We start from the raw sequence: 21,187 nt of genomic DNA on the forward strand, positions 1-21,187 counted from the left end.
CTGCTACAGGAAGTGATGCTCATGATATTTGTACCAGGCAAAGAATTTCAAATATTGGGACAAAATTTGTTGGGGTTATTTTTTCTGCATCAGCTTACTTGAACCTAATGGCAGTGGGTCAGATCTCACTTCATACGGAGCTTGTTTCAGTGCAATAATATTTCTTAGCACAGAGCAAAACTTTTCATTTAATTTGGCTTCCCCCATCCTCTGCCAATATTTGGGTGGGGTGGGGGGTGGGGTTAAGTTTATTTCACGTATTCATTTTAATAAAATTGTTTAGTGTACATGCTAACCAGTGTAACACTACTACTACTACTACTTATAATTTCTAAAGCGCTACTAGATGTACTCAGCGCTGTACACTTGAACATGAAGAGACAGTCCCTGCTCGACAGAGCTTACAATCTAATTAGGACAGACAAACAGGACAAACAAGAGATAAGGGAATATTAAAGTGAGGATAATAAAATAAGGGTTCTGAACAAAGTGAATAAGGGTTAGGAGTTAAAAGCAGCATTAATTCATAGGTTTGCGTGTATTAAATCAATTTAGCATAGACTAAATATTTTAAAGTAGACTCACTAGTACAGGCAAAGGTTTAATCACTTCCAGCCTCAAGGGTATCAAACAGTTTTCCACAATGCAGCTAGAGTATAGTGAAAGCCACTCAACTGATGATGTGATGATAATAGAGACCTCAGCAGTGGAGTTTTAACGGATCAAACTCAAACTGCTAAGCATTAACCATGAACCACCTCATCGGTCCCTTGGTAACTAGATTCTACTGATTTAAAAATGTTTTTCATTAATTTCAACTTTTGATTGTTAAATCACTTATCTGAAAAGATGTCGCCTTTGGGGAATATAACTCCGACATGAATCATGATTCACATACGCTTTATCAAGGAGACCCCAATTACATAGCCAGACCCATTCTGCCAACACTTGTTTTTTGTTTGCCAAGAGCAAGTGATTTAACATTTAAAAGTGGGTTATAAATAGTTTTATTATTATTATTATCATCACCATTTATTGAGTGGCTTTCGCTATACTCTAGCCATATTGTGGAGAACTGCTAAATATTTTAACGGTACATCAAAGAACTGAAGCACACTAATGAATGCTTATGACTATTTCTAGGTATATAGCATGCTCCATGGCATTACAACTAGACAACTAAGGGGCCTTTTTACTAAATTGTAGTAAGCCTATTGCAGGCCTACCGTGCGGTAAAATGCAACTGCCATGGGCCATTCCTGCCTGCTTAAATCACCTGTGGCTGCCTCCTCCTCCCCTCCTCCAGATATTCAGAAGCACTAAACTGGGCTGTGCCATTGAATATTGCTTCTGATCACCCATTCAAAAAATGGGCAGGTCAGCAATGGTACAGGGGGTGGCATCAGGGAGGAGCCGAGGGTTATGCAGGTGCCAGCACCCATATAGCTAAGCAGGCAAATTTAGGACAGCTCAAAATCTGCACAAATTTTTATGCCTTTTAAAACTCCTTGATCCTTCCACTGGCCCTTAACCATGCACCCTCCTTCCCTTCCCCCTCTCCCCAGCCCACCGCCATGAAGAATTTCACCCAAACCTTTGGTATGCCCCACCCCACACCCCCTTTAAAAGGCATTAAAAAGTTATGCGGGTGTTGGCCAATATTCAGCTGGTACCTAACTGTCTTATGCCAGGCCCCGGCTACGTATCAGTCAGGACCCGTATAAGCCAGCATTTGCCAAATTAGCCCCCAATATTCAGTGTTGGTGTCAGGGCACTGCCCAACACTGAATATCCAGGGTTCATCTAGCCAGCGACATTCAGCATTTTAAAAAACACTGCCCATCACCGGATGCATATCGGCAAGAGTAGTTTTTAGGAAGATGACTGAATTGTAAAATTTTTTTTTTAATGAAAGCCTACTGCTCTCAAGATTAAAAGAGCCTAATATTTAAAGTCCAGTGAACAGTTCAATATAAGTTCCTAATTTAAGCATCAAAGCTAAGTGGATAATTCTATAACTGCACACCTCCATTTAGGTGCCCTAAGAATGGACAGTAGGAACCTATTCTATAACAGAATGTAGATGCCTAGGTTGTATTACAGAATACTAGCGTGATTCAGTTATAGTAGCCGCCCTCTGGACTGACTCCATCCTGTTTTTAGTACAGTCTCGATAATCCAACCTTTGCTAATCCAACCATCTGGCATATCCAACAACCCTCCCCCCGTGATGTCATCGCGTTGCAACCTGGAACTACTTCTGGCCTAACGCGAGTGGTAGCAGTAGTTCCACCCCCAGTGTGTGCCATTTCTGGCACTATAGAAAATCAGACCTGATTTTCTAGCTCAGCGGTTACCCAGTTACTGTTGAGTTAGTGCGGGAGCCCTTACTGCCACCTCAATGGGTGACGGTAAGTGCTTCCCCTGAAAAGGCCATGCGGGAAGTGCCTCCAAGAGGTGGGGCAGGGGAGTCAAGATCCCCCCAGGCCCGGCCTCCAAGGGGGGCCTGGCGCCGGGGTCTGTCCCTCTCCTGCTCCTGATGGGACCCAGGTGATCGCGTCCCAACAGGAGCGGGAGAGAGAAAACTCCAGCGCTAGGTCCCCCTTATAAGCTGGGGAGGAGCAGACACAGGGCTTCAGGGCCTCTGGTTTGGCTGCTGGGGGTCCCCAAGCCCTGCCAGCAGGAACCTTCCTCCAGTGCTGTTCTCTGCCGCATTGTCTACTCTGCAGCTGCTTTTCCCCTCACGTCGCACAGCCAAGGGATGTGGAGTTGTGGTGGGGGCAAGGAGGTGGGGCAAAATGTGCCCCCCACACTTTGGGCTCCTACCCCCCCCCCCCAAATTTTTGTGGTCTGGATATGCGGTGTTCCGGGAGGGGGGCAGCATCTGCAGTCCTGGAGGGGGACCTGGTAGTGACAGCCCTGCCCCAGGCCTGGCTCAGTCTCTCGGCTGCCCTGCGCTAGGGTCATTTTTACCACAGCTGGAAAATAGATAATCTCCTATTTTTTTCTATTAATGTTGCCATTAGTGCACAGCCATTAAAAAGAATTACTACGAGACCCCTTACCAACACCAATTTTGCAGGTGGTAAGGAATCACTTGGTAATCCAGCCCAACTACTTAGCATGTGGTAATGTGGATGGGCTATCTGATCAGTGCAGAACGCCTACTCTCCACCCCCCCCCACACAGGCCCCTGCCAAGAAGGTAAAAAAAAAATTAGCCTGTGGGTAGTGTGCACCAAATTGGAACTTCCTGCAGGATGCCTGAGTCACACTGCAGTAAGCCATTTTAAGCTACGATAAGTGAGCACTAGCGCTTACCATAGCTTAGTAAAAAGACTCCTTGGAGCCATTTTACTAAACATATGCTAACATATGCTTAATGAGGGAAGAAGGCTTGCAAAATGTGTTAAAGCATTTTGTGGTAATTTGCTTGTCAGCCCATGCTAACTCGCAAGCTAGCTATTTCTTTTAAAAATATTTTTTGCTGGGCACAAAGAATTGGTGCAGAATGGGCATGGAAGCGTTAACCAGCTAGCAGGGTCGCATTAGTGCATGCTGATTAACACAGAGTTAACATGGGAGGCGGTAAGTAGCTCCCGTGTTTTTTTCAGGTAGTGCGGCTAATGCGAACATTAACGCACAACCTGAAATTTTTTTTTAAATGCCTAAAATAGAAATTGGCTTAGCGCATGGGAAAGTCCAGCATTAAAATGCACTAAGCCCTTATTCTAACGTGGGTTAGTACAATAGCTCCTTAATTCCCTTGACCTGGTCCTCCCTACTCTAAGGCACCTAGATTTAGGTCTTCATCAGATGGGAATTTTTGTAAAGGCATATCTAGGTATTTTAACTCTTAGAAACATAGGAATCTGTTTACTAAGCCATGCTCTAGGCGCGCTAACCTTTTAGCACACGTTAACAATAGAGACACCCATTATATTCCTATGGGTGTTTCTAGCATTAGTGCACGCTAAAATGTTTACATGCCTACAGTGCCGGCTTAGGCAGGGATGACAGGAGCGGTTGCACAGGTCTCCGTGCCTCCAGGCGCCCCATGACGCTCCCTCTCGCTCCCCACCATTGTTGTCATCTGACTCTTTGCCTTCCCTCCCCCGAGCCACAGGGTGCCCTCCCGGCACATACCCAAGGCCACCCTGGTGGTCTAGTGGAGTCTTCGGAGCAGAAAAGATCCCCCGTTGTTCCTGCCTGCTGCTGGCGCTGACCCCCTTGTTGCCACATTGCTCTTTAAAAATGGATTCCGAGACTTCCAGCAGCGGCCTCATGAGACTTCCACTGAATTCTTGCAAGGCTGTTGTTTGACGTTTTGGCAGCCATTTTAAAGAAGATGAGGTAACAAGAGGGTCAGCGCCGGCAGCAGGCAAGAAAGACTGGGAATCTTTCCTGCCCTGAAAAAAATCAAGGTAATATCTGTTTGGAGGGTCTGGTTAAAGGGGAGGGGAGGATACTGTAAAAAAATATTCAAGGTAATATCTGTGTCATTTGGATGGGCTGGTTAAAGAGATGGTGAGGGGAGGATACTGTAAAAAAAGATCAAGGCAATATCTGTGTCATTTGGAGGGGCTGGTTAAAGGCAGTGGTGTGCTGGAGCAGGCTCTCACAGGCTCGCAAGAGCCGGTTGTTAAGTTTTTAAGAATTTTGGGAGCCGGTTGTTAAAGTAGGGCCCTCCATGGCTACTTTAACAACTGGCTCCCAAAATGTGGGCTTGGGCCCCCTGCTGAATTATCTTTTACTTTGCTGGTGGGTATGCTGAGCCCTTCCAGCCAAGTAAATAGACTACTACTGCTCCCCGCTCCTTGTTTCCAGCTCTGGGCAGCAGGCTGGGACTTCTCGAGCATGTGAGAGAAGTTCCAGCATGCTGCTCAGAGCAAGACGTAGGGAGTGGTGGCAGTCCATTTATTGGCTGCCAGCAAAGGTATGCCTAGCATGCCTGCAAGAAAGGAGGGAGAAGAGAGAGGAAAGTGTCGCTCCCCCTCCCCCAGGCCATCCCTGGCCTTTCCAACTGCAGAGCTGGCTATGTCCGGAGAAAGAGCCTGTTGTTAAAAATTTACCAGCACACCCCTGGTTAAAGGGACACCCTAGTACTATTATATTCGTGCAGAGATATTTTTTCTCCTGGTAAAGGGCCACTAGACATCATTTTATGAGAATTAGGTGCTCAACATTCAGAGTTTCTATTTATTTATTTACTTATTTATTTATGGCATTTTATCCCACATTAAACATGAATTAGATTGAAACCTGGGAGCATTTTAAAAAATGTTTCCTGTGCCTACATCAAAAGAAAAAAAAAGATGGCATATAGGAACTTGCTCCTTTTGCTTTGTGGAATGCAGTGGTATAGTATAAAAATGCACTTTTTTATTACTACTATTTCACAGACAGGTATTAAATAATGAGGGAAGGGCTTCCTACATGCAGACGTGCTGCCCAGAAGCAGTCTAAATGTGTCAACATTGCCCTGTTACTTCAGCACACTATTAGCTGTCAAGTTCATACAAAGTTAATTATGTTCAGTGGAAAATAAATCTGTTGGCTCAGGCTGCTTGCTATGTGAATATTCAATCACTGTTTCATTATTGCTACCAAGTATTACATATTAAGGGGATTTGTTTTAATTCATTTATCCAGTCCTTACAAGTTTTGCGTGATTTGTCTTTATTTGAAATAAAAAATTGTTTGAAACACATGTCAAGAAGGGGCGGGGCCCCACCGAACTGGTCTGCACAGGGCCCCGCAATGGCTAAGACCAGCCCTGCATGCCTACAATGCGGCTTAGTAAACAGAGCCCATAGAAATAGAGAAAAATGTAGGCAGTTAAAGGGAATGGGATTTGATATACTGCCTTTCTGTGGTTCAAAGCAGTTTACATACTATATTCAGATACTTATTTTGTACCTGGGGCAATGGAGGGTTAAATGACTTGCCCAGTCACAAGGAGCTGCAGTGGGAATTGGACCCAGTTCCCCAGGATCAAACTCCGTTGCACTATCCACTAGGCTATTCCTCTATATGGCCTATCCAGTCTTCCATCTACTCTCTCTATCATTCCCTTAGAGATCCTATATACTTGTCCCAAGCTCTCTTGAATTCAGATACTGTTTTCATCTCCACCACCAATTCATCTTCTTAGAGCTAAGTACCTAGGTATTTTGCATATCTGGCTCTTTCTAATTTAACTATTTTTTTCATATGCTACCAAGTGTCCAATATACTGTATACTCATGTACTTTTCTGTGCAACCATTTTTCAGATACATTTTTTCCAATCCTTGCTGTCAGAGGATTTGTACATAATTATGTAAACACTAACCCACAGTTTCAAAAATGCTTGTGAGATAGAAACAGAATAAGAAAAGCCATTTTGCAAGGAATGCCATAAACTGCTTTTTTCAAAGTCCAGTAAAAATAAAAAAAAAAAAAAAAAAAAAAGATATTGCACCTTGAGATACTTCTAGTTAATATAGCATGTCATTTTATTCAAATACCAATTCATCCTCTTACAACAGCAACATGATAGAATAAATGCATGACTAATTCCCGTACCAGCAGCTGTGAGGTGATGGACAAGAAAGAGCCAGAAAAGAGATGAACTAGTCAGCAAGGCCTGTCAATCAATGCTAACAAAAAAAGGTCATACTCCACTGAGAGAGAAAGTGTCATGCAGCAAAAAGTCAAAATGTAATATTTATGGCAAGAGTGAATACACATGATGTGAAAAGAAAAACAAAACTGAATATCCCATCATGTACAGCAAACTATGCCTGCAAGAAATACTATTCTCTACTGAAAACAGCAAATTGTAGGATATTGTCATAAAGATACAAAATGGAAGTTATTTCTTACCATATATTACAATATCTACTAGTGCAGACATCATAGTTTGTCTTAGATTTACAGCACAGAGTGAAGGTGAAAAAACTGTAACCACTTTAGAAGGATAACAGCAACCATCTACATTTAATAGGAATTTTTTTTTTTTTAAAACATGACAGGAAAAATAGCAATATGTATGACACATGTAAGAAACCCCTCCCCCACCCGCCCCCAAAATTAAAAATATAAATTAAAAAAATACCCAACATATCTATGTTTTGGTTATTGCAAGCTTCAGTTGTAGGAACTCGCAGAAACTTTTTAAAAAAAATAAAAATATATGTAAAACATGTAAATTATACAAAAAATTGTAATTATTTATCAACAAAAGTCCTAACATTTTGTACAGACCACAACTCAGAACCTCCAGCAGGATCAGGTTTGATTGACATTACAACCTTTCTCTTGGTTTTCCTTTCTACTTATGGACTATAATTTATATTTGCTTGATTTGATTTGTTACTTTTTATGATAATTTCCAGATTTCTTGTCAAAGTTTATTCTTTGATTGTATATTTTGAAATGTAAATAAAAAAATCTCTATATAAAACGCACCTCCAACGTTCTAATGAAGCCTCTGTTAGCCAACATTCTAAAGTGAAGGGGGTGAGATCGCATTGTGTCTGCCCCGCCCACGCGTCAAACGTGATGACGTCGAGGGCGGAGCAATGACACTCAACCAATCGCAACGCTCGGCAGCGAAGCGTCAGGGAAGGAGGCGGCGCTCTCGACGTCTAGCCTTCCCTTCGCTGTGTTCCGCCTTCTTCTGACGTCAAGGATGACGTCAAAAGAAGGCGGAACACAGCGAAGGAAAACCTAGACGTCGGGAGCATCGCCTCCTTCCCTGACGCTTCGCTGCCACGGAGGTAAATTTAAAAACAAGAAAAAAAAAAAAAAAAACAACCATGTTGGGGGGAGAGAAGAGGGTGGCCACTAAACAACAACAATGGGAGCGGGAGGGCAGGGGAGAAACGACAGCATGGATGCGAAGGGGGGAGGGGGGGGGAGAAGAGGGCGGCCGAGGCTGGGACATGGGAGAGAGAGAAGCATGGATGCAAGGGGGGGTCATGAAAGGGAGACAGGGGACTTGCTGCAAAAGGATGAATGGAGGCAGCAGGGGACAGAGGGGCATGGATTGGGATGGCAGGGCTCAGGAAGAGAGGGCAATTGCTGGAAAGGGATGAATGGAGGGGGCAGGGGACAGAGGAGCATGGATGGGACAGAGGGAAATTGCTGGATAGGGATGAATACAGGGGACAGATGGCCATGGATGGAAATGGATTGCAGGGCAGGCCTCAGGGAGAGAGGGCAATTGCTGGATAGGGAAAAATGGAGGGGCCAGGTGACAGATGAGCATGGATGGGCATGGATTCGAAGGGCAAGACTCAGGGAGACGGGAATTGCTGGATAGGGATGAATGGAGGGGACAGATGGCCATGGATGGATATGGATTGCAGGGCAGGCCTCAGGCAGAGAGGGGAAATGCTGGATAGGGAGAAATGGAGGGGCCAGGTGACAGATGGGCATGGATTCGAAGGGCAAGACTCAGGGAGACGGGAATTGCTGGATAGGGATGAATGGAGGGGACAGATGGCCATGGATGGATATGGATTGCAGGGCAGGCCTCAGGCAGAGAGGGGAAATGCTGGATAGGGAGAAATGGAGGGGCCAGGTGACAGATGAGCATGGATGGGCATGGATTGGAAGGGCAGGACTCAGGGAGAGGGGAATTGCTGGATAGGGATGAATGGAGGGCACAGATGGCCATGGATGCATATGGATTGCAGGGCAGGCCTCAGGCAGAGAGGGAAATTGCTGGATAGGGATGAATGGAGGGGCCAGGTGACAGAGGAGCATGGATTGGAAGGGCAGGACTCAGGGAGAGGGGAATTGCTGGATAGGGATGAATGGAGGGGACAGATGGCCATGGATGGATATGGATTGCAGAGCAGGCCTCAGGCAGAGAGGGGAAATGCAGGATAGGGAAAAATGGAGGGGCCAGATGACAAAGGAGCATGGATGGGCATGGATTGGAAGGGCAAGACTCAGGGAGAGGGGAATTGCTGAATAGGGATGAATGGAGGGAACAGATGGCCATGGATGCATATGGATTGCAGGGCAGGCCTCAGGGAGACAGCGGAATTGCTGGATAGGGATGAATGGAGGGGCCAGGTGACAGAGGAGCATGGATTGGACTCACACTTTCACTCTGACTCTCAAACACTCACTCTCACATACACTCTCCCAAACATACACACTCCGAGGAAAACCTTGCTAGCGCCCGTTTCATTTGTGTCAGAAACGGGCCTTTTTTACTAGTATTCTATAAAGCAAAATAGGCACCTATTTTCTTTTACAGAATAGATGTCTATATACAGGCACATAGTTATAGAACTCACACAAACATACCACACCCCAACACTTTTGCATGTTTGCATGTCTTTGGGCAATAACATAAGAATGGCCATACTGGGTCAGACCAACCGTTTATTTAGTCCAGTATCTTGCTTCCAACAGTTGCCAATCCAGGCCACAATTACCTAGCAAAAACACAATTAGTAGCAACATTCCATGCTACCAATCCCAGGGCAAGCAGTGGCTTCCCCCATGTCCATCTCAATCTCAATAACAGACTATGGACTTTTCCTCCAGGAATGTGTCCAAACCTTTTTTAAACCCAGATATGCTAACCACTGTTATCACAGTGAGTTCCAGAGTTTAACTATTCTTTGCGCGAAAGAATATTTCCTCCTATTTGTTTTGAAAGTATTTCCATGTAATCTCATTAAGTGTCCCCTGATCTTTGTACTTTTTGAAACAGTGAAATATCGATTCACTTCTACCCGTTCTACAACACTCAGGATTTTATAGACTTCAATCATATTCCCTCTCAGACGTCTCTTTTCCAAGCTTAAGAGCCCTAACCTCTTTAGCCTTTTCTCATATGGGAGGAGTTCCATCCCCTTTATCATTTTGGTTGCTCTTTGAACATTTTCTATTTCCGCTATATCTTTTTTGAGATACCAGAACTGAATGTATTACTCAAAGTGAGGTCACACCATGGAGAAATACAGAGGCATTATAATATTCTTGGTCTTACTTACCATCCCTTTCCTCATAATTCCTAGCATCCTGATTGCTTTTCTGGTTGCTGCCACACACCGGACAAAAAATTTCAGCATATTGTCTTCAATGACACCTAGATCTTTTTTCTTGAATGCTGACTCCTGAGGTGGACCCTAGCATCGGGTAACTATGATTCAGATTATTCTTCCCAATGTGTATCGCTTTGCATTTGTCCACATTAAATTTCATCTGCCATTTGGATGACCAGTCTTCAAGTTTTCAAAGGTCTTCCTGCAATTCTTCACAATCCGCATGTGTTTTGACATCTTCGAATAGTTTTGTGCCATCTGCAAATGTAATCACCTCACTCGTCATTCCATTTTTCAGATCATTTATAAATATGTTAAATAGCACCAGTCCCAATATGGATCCCTATGGCACTCCACTGTTCACTCTCCTCCATTGGGAAAATGGACATTTAAACCTACCCTTTGTTTTCTGTAAACTAACAAATTCCTAGTCCACAGAAGGACATTGCCTCTTATCCCATGACCTTTTAATTTTCTCAGGAGTCTCTCATGAGCAACTTTGTCAAAAGTTTTCTGAAAATCTAGATACACTACATCAACCGGTTCACCTTTATCCACATGTTTATTCATGCCTTCAAAGAAATGAAGCACATTGGTGAGGCCAGATCTTCCTTGGCAGAATCCATGCTGACTCTGTCCCATTAAACCCATGTTTGTCTATGTGTTCAGCAATTTTATTATTTATTTATGAACATTTATACCCCACGTTTTTCCACATGAAGCAGACTCAAAGTGGCTTACAATGCACAGATAAATCAATTACAATTACATTAGATAGGGGAGAAAGAACAGGGTAAGAAGGAAAAGGGAAAGGGAAGAGAGACTAAGATGGACGGTGGAAATCTAGGTGGACCAAGATGGATGATGGAAATCCAGATGGACCACAGTGGCTCGAACAGTTCCTGGCAAGGTGATCCACAATTGGGAACTGTAGCAATACCCAGTTAGCGCAGACGAAGCACTGAAGAAACAGAATCAGCATGCGGCCAGGAAAGTGGCAGCAGTCACCAGAGGCAGACGACAGCACCTGGAGGCGGACAATGCTGACGGGGCCCTGGTTGTCTACGGATCCAGCAACACCACCGCAGAGGAATAGGGACTGCAGCCTGCCTGCGCACTTCGGCACCCTGAACCACAACGGGAAAGTTATGCTAGTTCCACCCAGCAGCAAGAAATCACAGATGACAGCACCGCAGGGAAGGTGAAACAAAGACCAAGCCATCCGCGTCAGCGAAGTGGCTGCTGCTTGATCAATTTTGACTGCAACCGACGATCCAGGGGCTACGGAGAGGTATCCAAAGTGGTGCAGGTTCAAATGGTCCTCCTCCATAGTTCCAACCGTCAGGGCCCTCCAAACCAGGGACATCCGCCACTGCTCCGTCAGACCGGTAGAAGAGGAAGAGCCGGTGGTGTCGGCGGGAAATTAAGGGCCTGGTTTGCCATAGACTCAGAATGGGAGAAATAAAGCCTTAGTAAATTCGGCTCTGTACTACTATCACACTGTGCGGCTTTACCCGTTTAAACTGCTCCACCCTCTTTTTCACTATTTTTCCCAGCACTGAAGTCTATATCATAAACCATATTGACCTTTTTCACATGTGAAATGCCCTTTTGTATAGTACATGACTCCATAATCTGCACAAATCTGTATCTGTTCTTCAGATACACATGCAGGGCAGGATTTAGGTAATGGCGCTGTAAAGTAAGCGCTGGGAAAAATCAGTGTTCAGCGCTATTCTATAAAGGATACTCTGGGATGAGTGCCCTTTATGGACTAGCACCCAGCGAGGATTCTCGTGCCCAAATACTTTCCTGGTGTAAATCCTGGCATGCAAGTTGGGCCCAGATCCCCAGAAATCTGTAACACTGCGCACATCTTTTGAGAATGCTCCTGCGCCACCCATGCTCTTCCTATGGCCATGCCCCCTTTTGGGTTGCGCACTGTGGACTTTGGGTGATCAGGCTTATAGAACACTGTGCTACTAGATGTGATTGCCACCCGTAATTGGTGTCAATGATCAATATTTGATTGTATCCAATTATTGATGTTAATCGGCTCGTTAATCAATTAGGTTTCAAGTGCTTCTCTGGATTCCACCCAAATTTGGGCACCATTATAGAATTCAGGGAACAATCTCCTCAATATTCAGTGCTATTTAACCGCCAGAATGACTGCTGATTAAATAGTGCTTAACTGGCTATCCACCGATATTCAGCAGGGGGGTAACCGGCTATCCCCCGCTGAATATTCCCGGTTAGCATCTAGCAGATGGCTGGTTATATCGACCAATATAACTGGCTAGCCAGTTTCACGGCCATATTTTGCCACATGAAAACCTGGTATATATTTGGTTTAAAGATAACCAGCCAAGTCTGAATATTGACTTAACCGGTTATCTTTAAACTAGCCAAAAATAAACCAGATATTCAGTGCCGACTGTGGTCTGCATATTGTCCTCCGTATGTTCATGTTTATTAATACTTACTATACCACCTTTGCTAACTGACAGATCAAAGTGGTTTACAATTTTAAAAAAAACGTAACAATAAAGCAAACAGAAAGGAACTACAGTAACTGGACAGGAAAGAATACTCATGTGCACAACATCAAGCAGACCTCACAGAGCAGCATTTTTCAACCAGTCTGCCGCATCACATTGGTGTGCCACAATGAGCTGCTGCATGGGAATGGGGTTTCTGGGAATCCCCTGCAGGTCCGTGGGGTTTCCATGGGAGTGTAGGAGCCTCTGTGACCGACTACCTACCCAGAGTCTTCCAAGACATCCAAGTACCGCCTCCTCCCTTCAATAATTCAGCACAGACACTTGCTCCCTGCCCTGGCTGATGCAGCAATTGGGATGAATTAATTGGGAAAAATACATACTTTGTAAATGGGTCTCTGCCACAGTCTAATGTAGTTCACTACATAATTAAATGAAATAACTACTTCTGAAGGTTACAGGTATGGGGGGAGGGGGATGGAGATTACTAGCGGGGTTGGGTGAGGATGGAATGGATCTTAGCGGGAATGGGTTAAATTCCAGTGGTGTGCCTTGACAATTGTTTGCGCTGTGTAAGTGTGCCGCGAGATGATAAAGGTTGATGATCACTGTCACAGAGCAATAAACCAGCAGTATAAGAAAAGAAATAGAGGAGCAAACAGAAGTAGATAAGAAGAGGAGAGAAATGAAAAGAGGAGGAGGGAGTGCAAGCCCAGTGAAAAGCAAATGGTGACCAACCTAAATGGGATCAAATGCTTGATGGAAAAGACAAGTACCTGCACAAGGATATATTCTCGCTGTGAAGATACATAAGACTTGTTTATGGTTATAACTAAATCAATACAGTTTCACGGATAAACATTTTACTTTTCAATTAAATTCCCTGACATACAGTTATGGATGTTTATCTGACTATGCTCCACATTCCATCAATGTGCAGCAAAGCTAGATTACAGGGCAAAGATTATTGGTTTATTTGGACTTTTCCTTCCAATTTATGGATGCTTTTCTAGGGAGGGGGGGTTCACTCATTTGTTTTAAGGAAAGATTTTTAATGTGCATTCGAACTTAAGGCATGTTAATTTTTAAGGTAACACACATTAAATTGTACCACATTTTTAAAGATGCACTGCTTAGTGCTACCTCTGCTTTTATATTCCATACCAGGAGATAATAGGTAATATTGTTAAACAGCAGAATTGTCTCAGGGAATTACTGAAGATTCCAGTCAGGTATTTCCTGAACACGTCATTTGTGGGTGTTGTAGGCAAATATGAAAAGTTTAAACATCTGTAATTGAGACTTCTGGCCCGGTTTTATTGTCATGTATTTTTTACACATAAGTAGGATTAGTAACTGCAGGATTAAGGGAAAACTTGCTCTTGGATCTCCTGTCATTGTGAACAGAATCAGAAGTAAGTCCACAGTGAATACACATTGTAGGACAGCCTTACAACCATCGTGGTCTCTATGCAGAGCACTTTAAACTCATTGCACTGGACCTAAAGTGTGAAGAAATAAAGACATAAGGCTCATTTTACTAAGTGGTGGTAAGTCCAGCACGGGCTTACCATTCGCTATTTAGGAAGTACCACCGGGTTACCGCAGCAGTCCAGTGGTACTTCCCACCCCTAACGCGCTGTCATTTCCAGTGTTATGAAAATTTGAGGCGCTGGATAGTACCTGGCGGTAATTAGTTACCGCCAGGTTAGCATGGGAGGCCTTACCACCACCTCAATGGGTGGCGGTAAGGGCTCCCCCCTGAAATGGCTGTGCGGCAACTGCTTTACTTGCAGCCAAGCCATTTCTGGCAGGAAAGCGAGACCGTCCCTTTTACCACCTGCGGTAAAAGGGGGCCTCGGAACATGTGTAAAACACACGCCGATGCCAACCCAGGCTCCCTTTTGTTGCATATTGTTCTTTGTTTGCTGCTATGTACATACCTAAGCCTTCTCAGCCCTAAGGCCAGCATTGAAAGTCTTGGGAATACACCAATGTTACCACCGTCTTCAGCCTGCCTGGTACCCAAACATTCCACAGATGTCTTCTGGCTTTCATCACCCAGAAGACAGTACATGGGATAGAAAATGGATGAGTTGCTATGCTACCTTTGGTGAGCTCCACTTCAACCAAACAGAGAAACTGCTTCCAGTGTATAGGATGGAGAGAAAGAAAGAAAGAAAGAAAGAAAGAAAGAAAGAAAGAAAGAAAGAAACTACCTATCTGCCAATTGCTTGGTGACAAAGAAGGCTTCACTGCTTCCTTACTAGAAACTTTGCATTTGCTATTCTTTCCACAGGTCTTGGACTAAGAGGCAGATGCAGCAACCAAACGTAAAAAAATCTAAATCGTTAAAGTCCCTAACGATTTTAAAATAACGAAGAATGCACAAAAAAAAAAAGTCACACATGCTGAGATCGGTATTGAAACGTACAATGTATCAAAGAATCACAATACACATCGTTAATCGGCCCCCAAATCATGCGCAGAGCAGCCAAGCGTTATGTTAGCTGCTCTGCGCATGCCACAAACAGTCAAAACACAGTCAAAACAAGCACATGGCTCCCAAATCAAAACAAAAATTTAAAAAAAGGGTCGGGAGGGGGCAAAGGCGCTGGTCAGGAGCGTCCTGTATGGCCGTCCTTGCCCCCCCCCACCCGTGGTCGCCGTTCCCCCCGCCCCACTTCCCCCTGCATTCTAAATTAAAAAGCAAGAAGAAAAGCAAACGTTCCTTTAGCAGCCCCGGCCCCCCTCCCTTCCTCACTACTCTGTCTCCCCTCAGCTCCGCCTCCCGACATCCTCCGCCCTGTGCCCCGCCCCCTCTTGGGGTCGTCGCCGCCATTCCCTTCCTCCATCGGGCCCCCCTCCCTCTTACCGGGACCGTGCAGCGCCTCTCTCCTCTGTCCGAAGGCGCTGCACGGGCAAGAAGAAAGCTGATGCCTGCCTTCGCCCAGCTTCTGTCGCGCGTCTCTCTCCTCCTGGGCCCACCCCTGTCTGACGTTGGTAACCTACGTAGGTTACTGACGTCAGACAGGGGCGGGCGCAGGAGGAGAGAGACGCGCTACCGAAGCTGTGCGAAGACAGGCATCAGCTTTCTTCTTGCCCGTGCAGCGCCTTCGGACAGAGGAGAGAGGCACTGCACGGTCCCGGTAAGAGGGAGGGGGGCCTGATGGAGGAGGGGAATGGCGGCGACGACCCCAAGAGGGGGTGGGGCACAGGGCGGAGGATGTCAGGAGGCGGAGCTGAGGGGAGACAGAGTAGTGAGGAAGGGAGGGGGGCCGGGGCTGCTAAAGGTACGTTTGCTTTTCTTCTTGCTTTTTAATTTAGAATGCAGGGGGAAGTGGGGCAGGGGGGAACGGCGACCACGGGTGGGGGGGGGCAAGGACGGCCATACAGGACGCTCCTGACGAGCGCCTTTGCCCCCTCCCGACCCTTTTTTTATTTATTTTTGTTTTGATTTGGGAGCCATGTGCTTGTGTTTTGTTTGCAGTCTGAGGACGGGGATGCATGCCTAGAAAAAAAATATTTTTGAACTCCTTGGGGCTTGCAGAGGCTTCTGTTTATGGATTGTGCCTTTCAGTTTCCTTTTGACCAATCACAGTGCTATTAGCTCTGCTAATGCGCTGGGATTGGCTCACAGTTTGTTTGTTTTTTCACTTTACTATTTTTCCTGGCACAGAGCTGTCCTAACGAGAGGTCCAGACCTCTCGTTAGATTTCCTGCCTTTTTCCTGAGTAAAGGCAATCGGAAAAGGTTAGTGCATGTCGTTTCAATGGGGTTTTCACACTAATTGCTCATCTCCATTCCGTTTTCGTTAGCTGCTGGCTTCCTCGGTAAAAGCCCTTTGATGCATGCAACGGATCAAATTTTCCTCGTTGGAGGGTCATTAAAGGCTCATTAAGCTTTAGTGCATCTGCTTCTAAGAGTGCAGGCCAGGATATTTCTGGACTATTCTTCCAGGTAGGATATTATAAGATGCCTAACCTTTCCTGACCACGGGAACTTCTAAGGGCTTGCCAGCCTGGGTTGGAGCCTGCAACTGGAGATGAAACCATCCATGGATCTGTTACTATCCTGGGACTGGACTGCTGAAGTCATCTGGCCACAGAGGATTGTGAGACTGCCTTACGGTTTCGTGTTTTCCAGCCTGGGTTAGTTTAGTGAGCTAGGCTATAATATACTGTTTGTAAGGGGAATTGTACTAGTTGTGATAATATAGGAGCAGGTTACAAAATTACTCTTAGGAAATTATTATTAAATTGACTTAGGGAAAATCCACTGCTTATTTCTGGGATAAGCAGCATAAAATGTATTGAACGTTTTTGGGATCTTGCCAGATATTTGTGACCTGGATTGGCCACTGTTGGAAACAGGATGCTGGGCTTGATGGACCTTTGGTCTGTCCCAGTGTGACAATACTTTTGTACTTATGAAACATTTATGCTTCTGCTTTTCTTGCCATATCACAATCAATCTTTTTTGTTTGTTTGTTTTTACAGAATTTGAGAATCATTCTGAGGCCCTTTTAATAAGGTGCGCTGAATTAAAATTAAATTAAATTAAAATTAATACATCAAGCTAAAAAAAATATGGCTACCAATTGAACACTATTTGACAAATGGTCAACCCAACTCTTCTATATAATGTTCATTTTTGTCTACTTGTCTATATGTAGAAGCATGTAATAACCTTCAAATACTACTACTACTACTTAACATTTCTAGAGCGCTACTAGGGTTACGCAGCGCTGTACAAATTAACAAATAAAGACGGTCCCTGCTCAGAAGAGCTTACAATCTAAAGGACGAAATGTCAAGTTGGGGTAGTCTAGATTTCCTGAGTAGAGGTGTTGTGATTAGGTGCCGAAGGCGACATTGAAGAGGTGGGCTTTGAGCAATGATTTGAAGATGGATAGGGAGGGGGCCTGGCGTATGGGCTCAGGGAGTTTGTTCCAAGCATGGGGTGAGGCGAGGCAGAAAGGGCGGAGCCTAGAGTTGGCGGTGGTGGAGAAGGGTACTGAAAGGAGGGATTTGTCTTGAGAATGGAGGTTACGGGTAGGGACGTAAGGGGAGATGAGGGTAGAGAGGTAAGGAGGGGCTGCAGATCGAGTGCATTTGTAGGTTAGTAGGAGAAGCTTGAACTGTATGCGGTATCTGATCGGAAGCCAGTGAAGTGATTTGAGGAGAGGGGTGATATGAGTATATCGGTCAAGGCGGAAGATAAGACGTGCGGCAGAGTTCTGGATGGACTGAAGGGGGGATAGATGGCTAAGTGGGAGGCCGGTGAGGAGTAGGTTGCAGTAGTCAAGGCAAAAGGTAATGAGAGAGTGGATGAGAGTTCCTATTTTTACCCTAATTTGGTTGTATAGTGTCATGTATTCTAACAAATTATGTACTCTAACAAGTCATTTAAACCCTTGTTGTACTAACACATTGTTGCATAAAGGTCATTGTATTCATGTCTTCATTTTAGGTCTTCAGTTACTATTACTCTCCCTACTCCTTTTTCCCCCTTTCTCCCCCTCTTTTCTTGTTCCAATTACCTTATCATTTATTATTCTCCCTATACATTTTATACATTTTCTATTTTCAAGACATTTACTTAATCTTAAAATTATAAAAGTTTAAGTTTGAAAAATTTATTATAATGTGTTAATGGTCATCACTTTGCATAACTTACTAGAAAATGTACAAATAAGATAATAACATTTTTGAATATCTATTTTCCCTGTCCCTTTTATGTATTCCTCTTTTCTAACAAAACTTTCAATAAAATCTCTTAAAAATAAAAGGTGCGCTGAAAAGTGGCCTGCGCTGGTGTAGGTGCGTGTTTTGGACACGCACAGGCCCATTTTTCAGTGCATTCTGAAAAAAAGCCTTTTTTGTGGCTGAATATAGAAGTGCGGCAAAATAAAAACCAGCACGTGCCCATTTTCGGCCTGAGACCTTACCGCCACACATTGACTTGGCGGTAAGGTCTCACGTACTAACTGGGCAGTAAGCATCAGCATGCGTAAACTGGTGCTTGCCGCCGGGTAACTTTCTACCACGTGTTTTCAATGGGCGTCAAAAATGGAATTACCACTTGGGGCACATGGTAGCTGGACGGTAGTTCCAATTTGACGTGTGTTGGACACGCGTAAGCGCCTACGCACCTTAGTGAAAGGACCCCTCTATATTTCCAGCCTACAGAGAGAATAGTTTGCAGGGATGTGTGTTTGTGCACTTTCTCTAGATACATACAGGTGTGTTTACTTCATTTTCCCTGCAACATTAACTGCTGGATTAGAGGTATGCCTGATAAAGAGTGTAAAAATCTGTAAAAAGAATACGTTAAAAGTCATAACCAAGCCATTTACAGGCATAAAAAATCATTTTTAAGCTACAGACTTTTGCTAGTCTCACAGATATGGCAACAATTAATATTACTAATTACCATGTTATAGTTCCAGCTGGTGTAAAATATGCACAGCGCTATGCAGTAGCTTGTATTATTTAACAAGTATGGTCCCAGTCATTGTTGGTGAGGGAAAAAACACATTTCCCCCCCCAAAAAAATCTTTCACTGCCAAAAAAAAGCATACCTGAGATTCATTTCTGAAATAAAAAAAGAATACAGAAAGAAAAAGAAAAAAAATGACTCAAAAATGAAAATTCTACTTAAAGCTAGATTAAGAAGGTGTAAATTACAGACACAATCCTTAAACAAAAATCATAGGTATGTAATCCTTAAGATTCAGTGAACTGGAATGATCTTTTCTACCAGCCTTTTCCCCTCTGAACAGTTTCTAAATTAATGGCTCCACTCAGCTATAAGATAAATACAAGCAGCAAACCCCTTAAGGATTAAACCGAACCACAGTTTATATCAGGTGAACATCTCCAGCTTGCAGACTGAAAAGAAGAGACAGAGGGAACATCATCTCTGGCAAACTGTCCTAGCTAAATTACAAAAACCTGTGCATATGAGCGTGCACACAGGTCAAGAATACTATGCACACAACAAAACAGCACACACAAGAAAATAAAATATTAAGGAGACAGCTCTTAAGTTACATTAGGGCACTAACCCTATTTATTTATTATTTGCACATTAATGCATGTCAAAGGGCTCTAATGCTGGTTTCAGTTTTCTAATGCAGAGTTATTTGGGTTATCCTACAGTACATAGTAATGAGATGCAAAACATGCAAATGTATGTAACGAAGCTTATTGCTATGTAAATATTATAAGACGGCTTGCGGTGATCACTGAGTGCACACCACAAGTCACATTATATCCTGGAAAATAATTCCAGAAAAAAGCTGGCGTAATACTAATGTCCAGGAGCATTGGGCTGCCAAGCCATTTCCCAATGCTCTCATGCCACATCATAAAGAGGTCAGCAACATTTTAAAGAAGCTGGTATCAGAGTGCCTGCTAAGCAGAAATCCCCTCCCACAGCCCCCCCCCCAAATCAAGCCCCTCCCTAATAGTGTTCCAACAAGAAGTCTCTCCAACTTGAAGAGCCCCTCAACGGTTGAACGGTAGAAAGTTCCACCCCCCCACCAGATGACCCATTCCAAGTCTTGAATCACCTGAACCCCCTCCCCCTTCTGAAAGGCCTCTTCCCCCTGGCTTACCGTAACAAATCCCTGGTGTCTAGTGTGGTCCGGGCAGGAATGATCCCTAGTCGCACCTGCCCTTACTAGCATCCGGATCCGGAATGGGGCCGATATTCAGACCAAAAGGGGGAGCTGTCTAACTCCCGTGATTGGTGACGAACCCGGAAATTCAATGCTGGGGCCATATCTCGTTACTGGCATTGAATTTCCAGGATTTGTTGGCCGCTAAACACATTGCCAGTTAAGTCAATATTCATCGGCTGACCACCTAAGTTATAGCAGCCAAAGATAGACCTGCTTTTTACTTGGGTCTATCTGGCCGCTAAACTTAGCCGGTCAGTCAATGAATATTGGTGCTAATCGGCTATCCAGCTTATTTTCGAAAAAGATCGCCAGCCATCTTCCGACACAAATTGGGAGATGGCCGGCCATCTCCTGAACCCGGCTAAATCGGTATAATCGAAAGCCGATTTTGGCTGGCTTCAACTGCGTTCCGTTGCGGAGCCGGCCAAACTTCAAGGGGGTGTTTTGGCAGGGTAGCAAAGGCGGGACATGGGCAGGATATGGTTTCGAGATGGCTGGCTTCGGCTGATAATGGAAAAAAGATGGCCGGCTCTGACGAGCATTTCGCCGGCTTCACTTGGTCCATTTATTTCAGGACCAAGTCTCAAAAAAGTGCCCCCATTGACCAGATGCACACCAGAGGGAATCAGGGATCACCTCCCTTTACTCCCCCAGTGGTCACCAACCCCCTCCAACCCAAAACAACAAAAAAAAACTTTTTTTCCAGCCTCTATGCCAGCCTAAAATGTCATGCCCAGCTCCCTGACAGCAGTATGCAAGTCCCTGGAGCAGTTTTTAGTGGGTGCAGTGCACTTCAGGCAGGTGGACCCAGGCCTATCCTCCCCCTACCTGTTACACTTGTGGTGGTAAATGAGAGCCCTCACCCCCCCCCCAAAACCCACTGTACCCACATGTAGGTGCCCCCCTTCACCCATAAGGGCTATGGTAATGGTGTAGAGTTGTGGGGAGT

General features: G+C 44.6%; 1 protein-coding gene across 1 annotated transcript in view; it reads right to left on the reverse strand.

The window, feature by feature from the left end:
* Positions 1–21,187, reverse strand: part of RAB15 (RAB15, member RAS oncogene family) — a 335,606-nt gene that overhangs the window by 53,436 nt on the left and 260,983 nt on the right. The window lies entirely within an intron of this gene.

Source organism: Microcaecilia unicolor, chromosome 9 (genome assembly GCF_901765095.1).
Source record: "Microcaecilia unicolor chromosome 9, aMicUni1.1, whole genome shotgun sequence".
Lineage (NCBI taxonomy): Eukaryota > Metazoa > Chordata > Amphibia > Gymnophiona > Siphonopidae > Microcaecilia > Microcaecilia unicolor.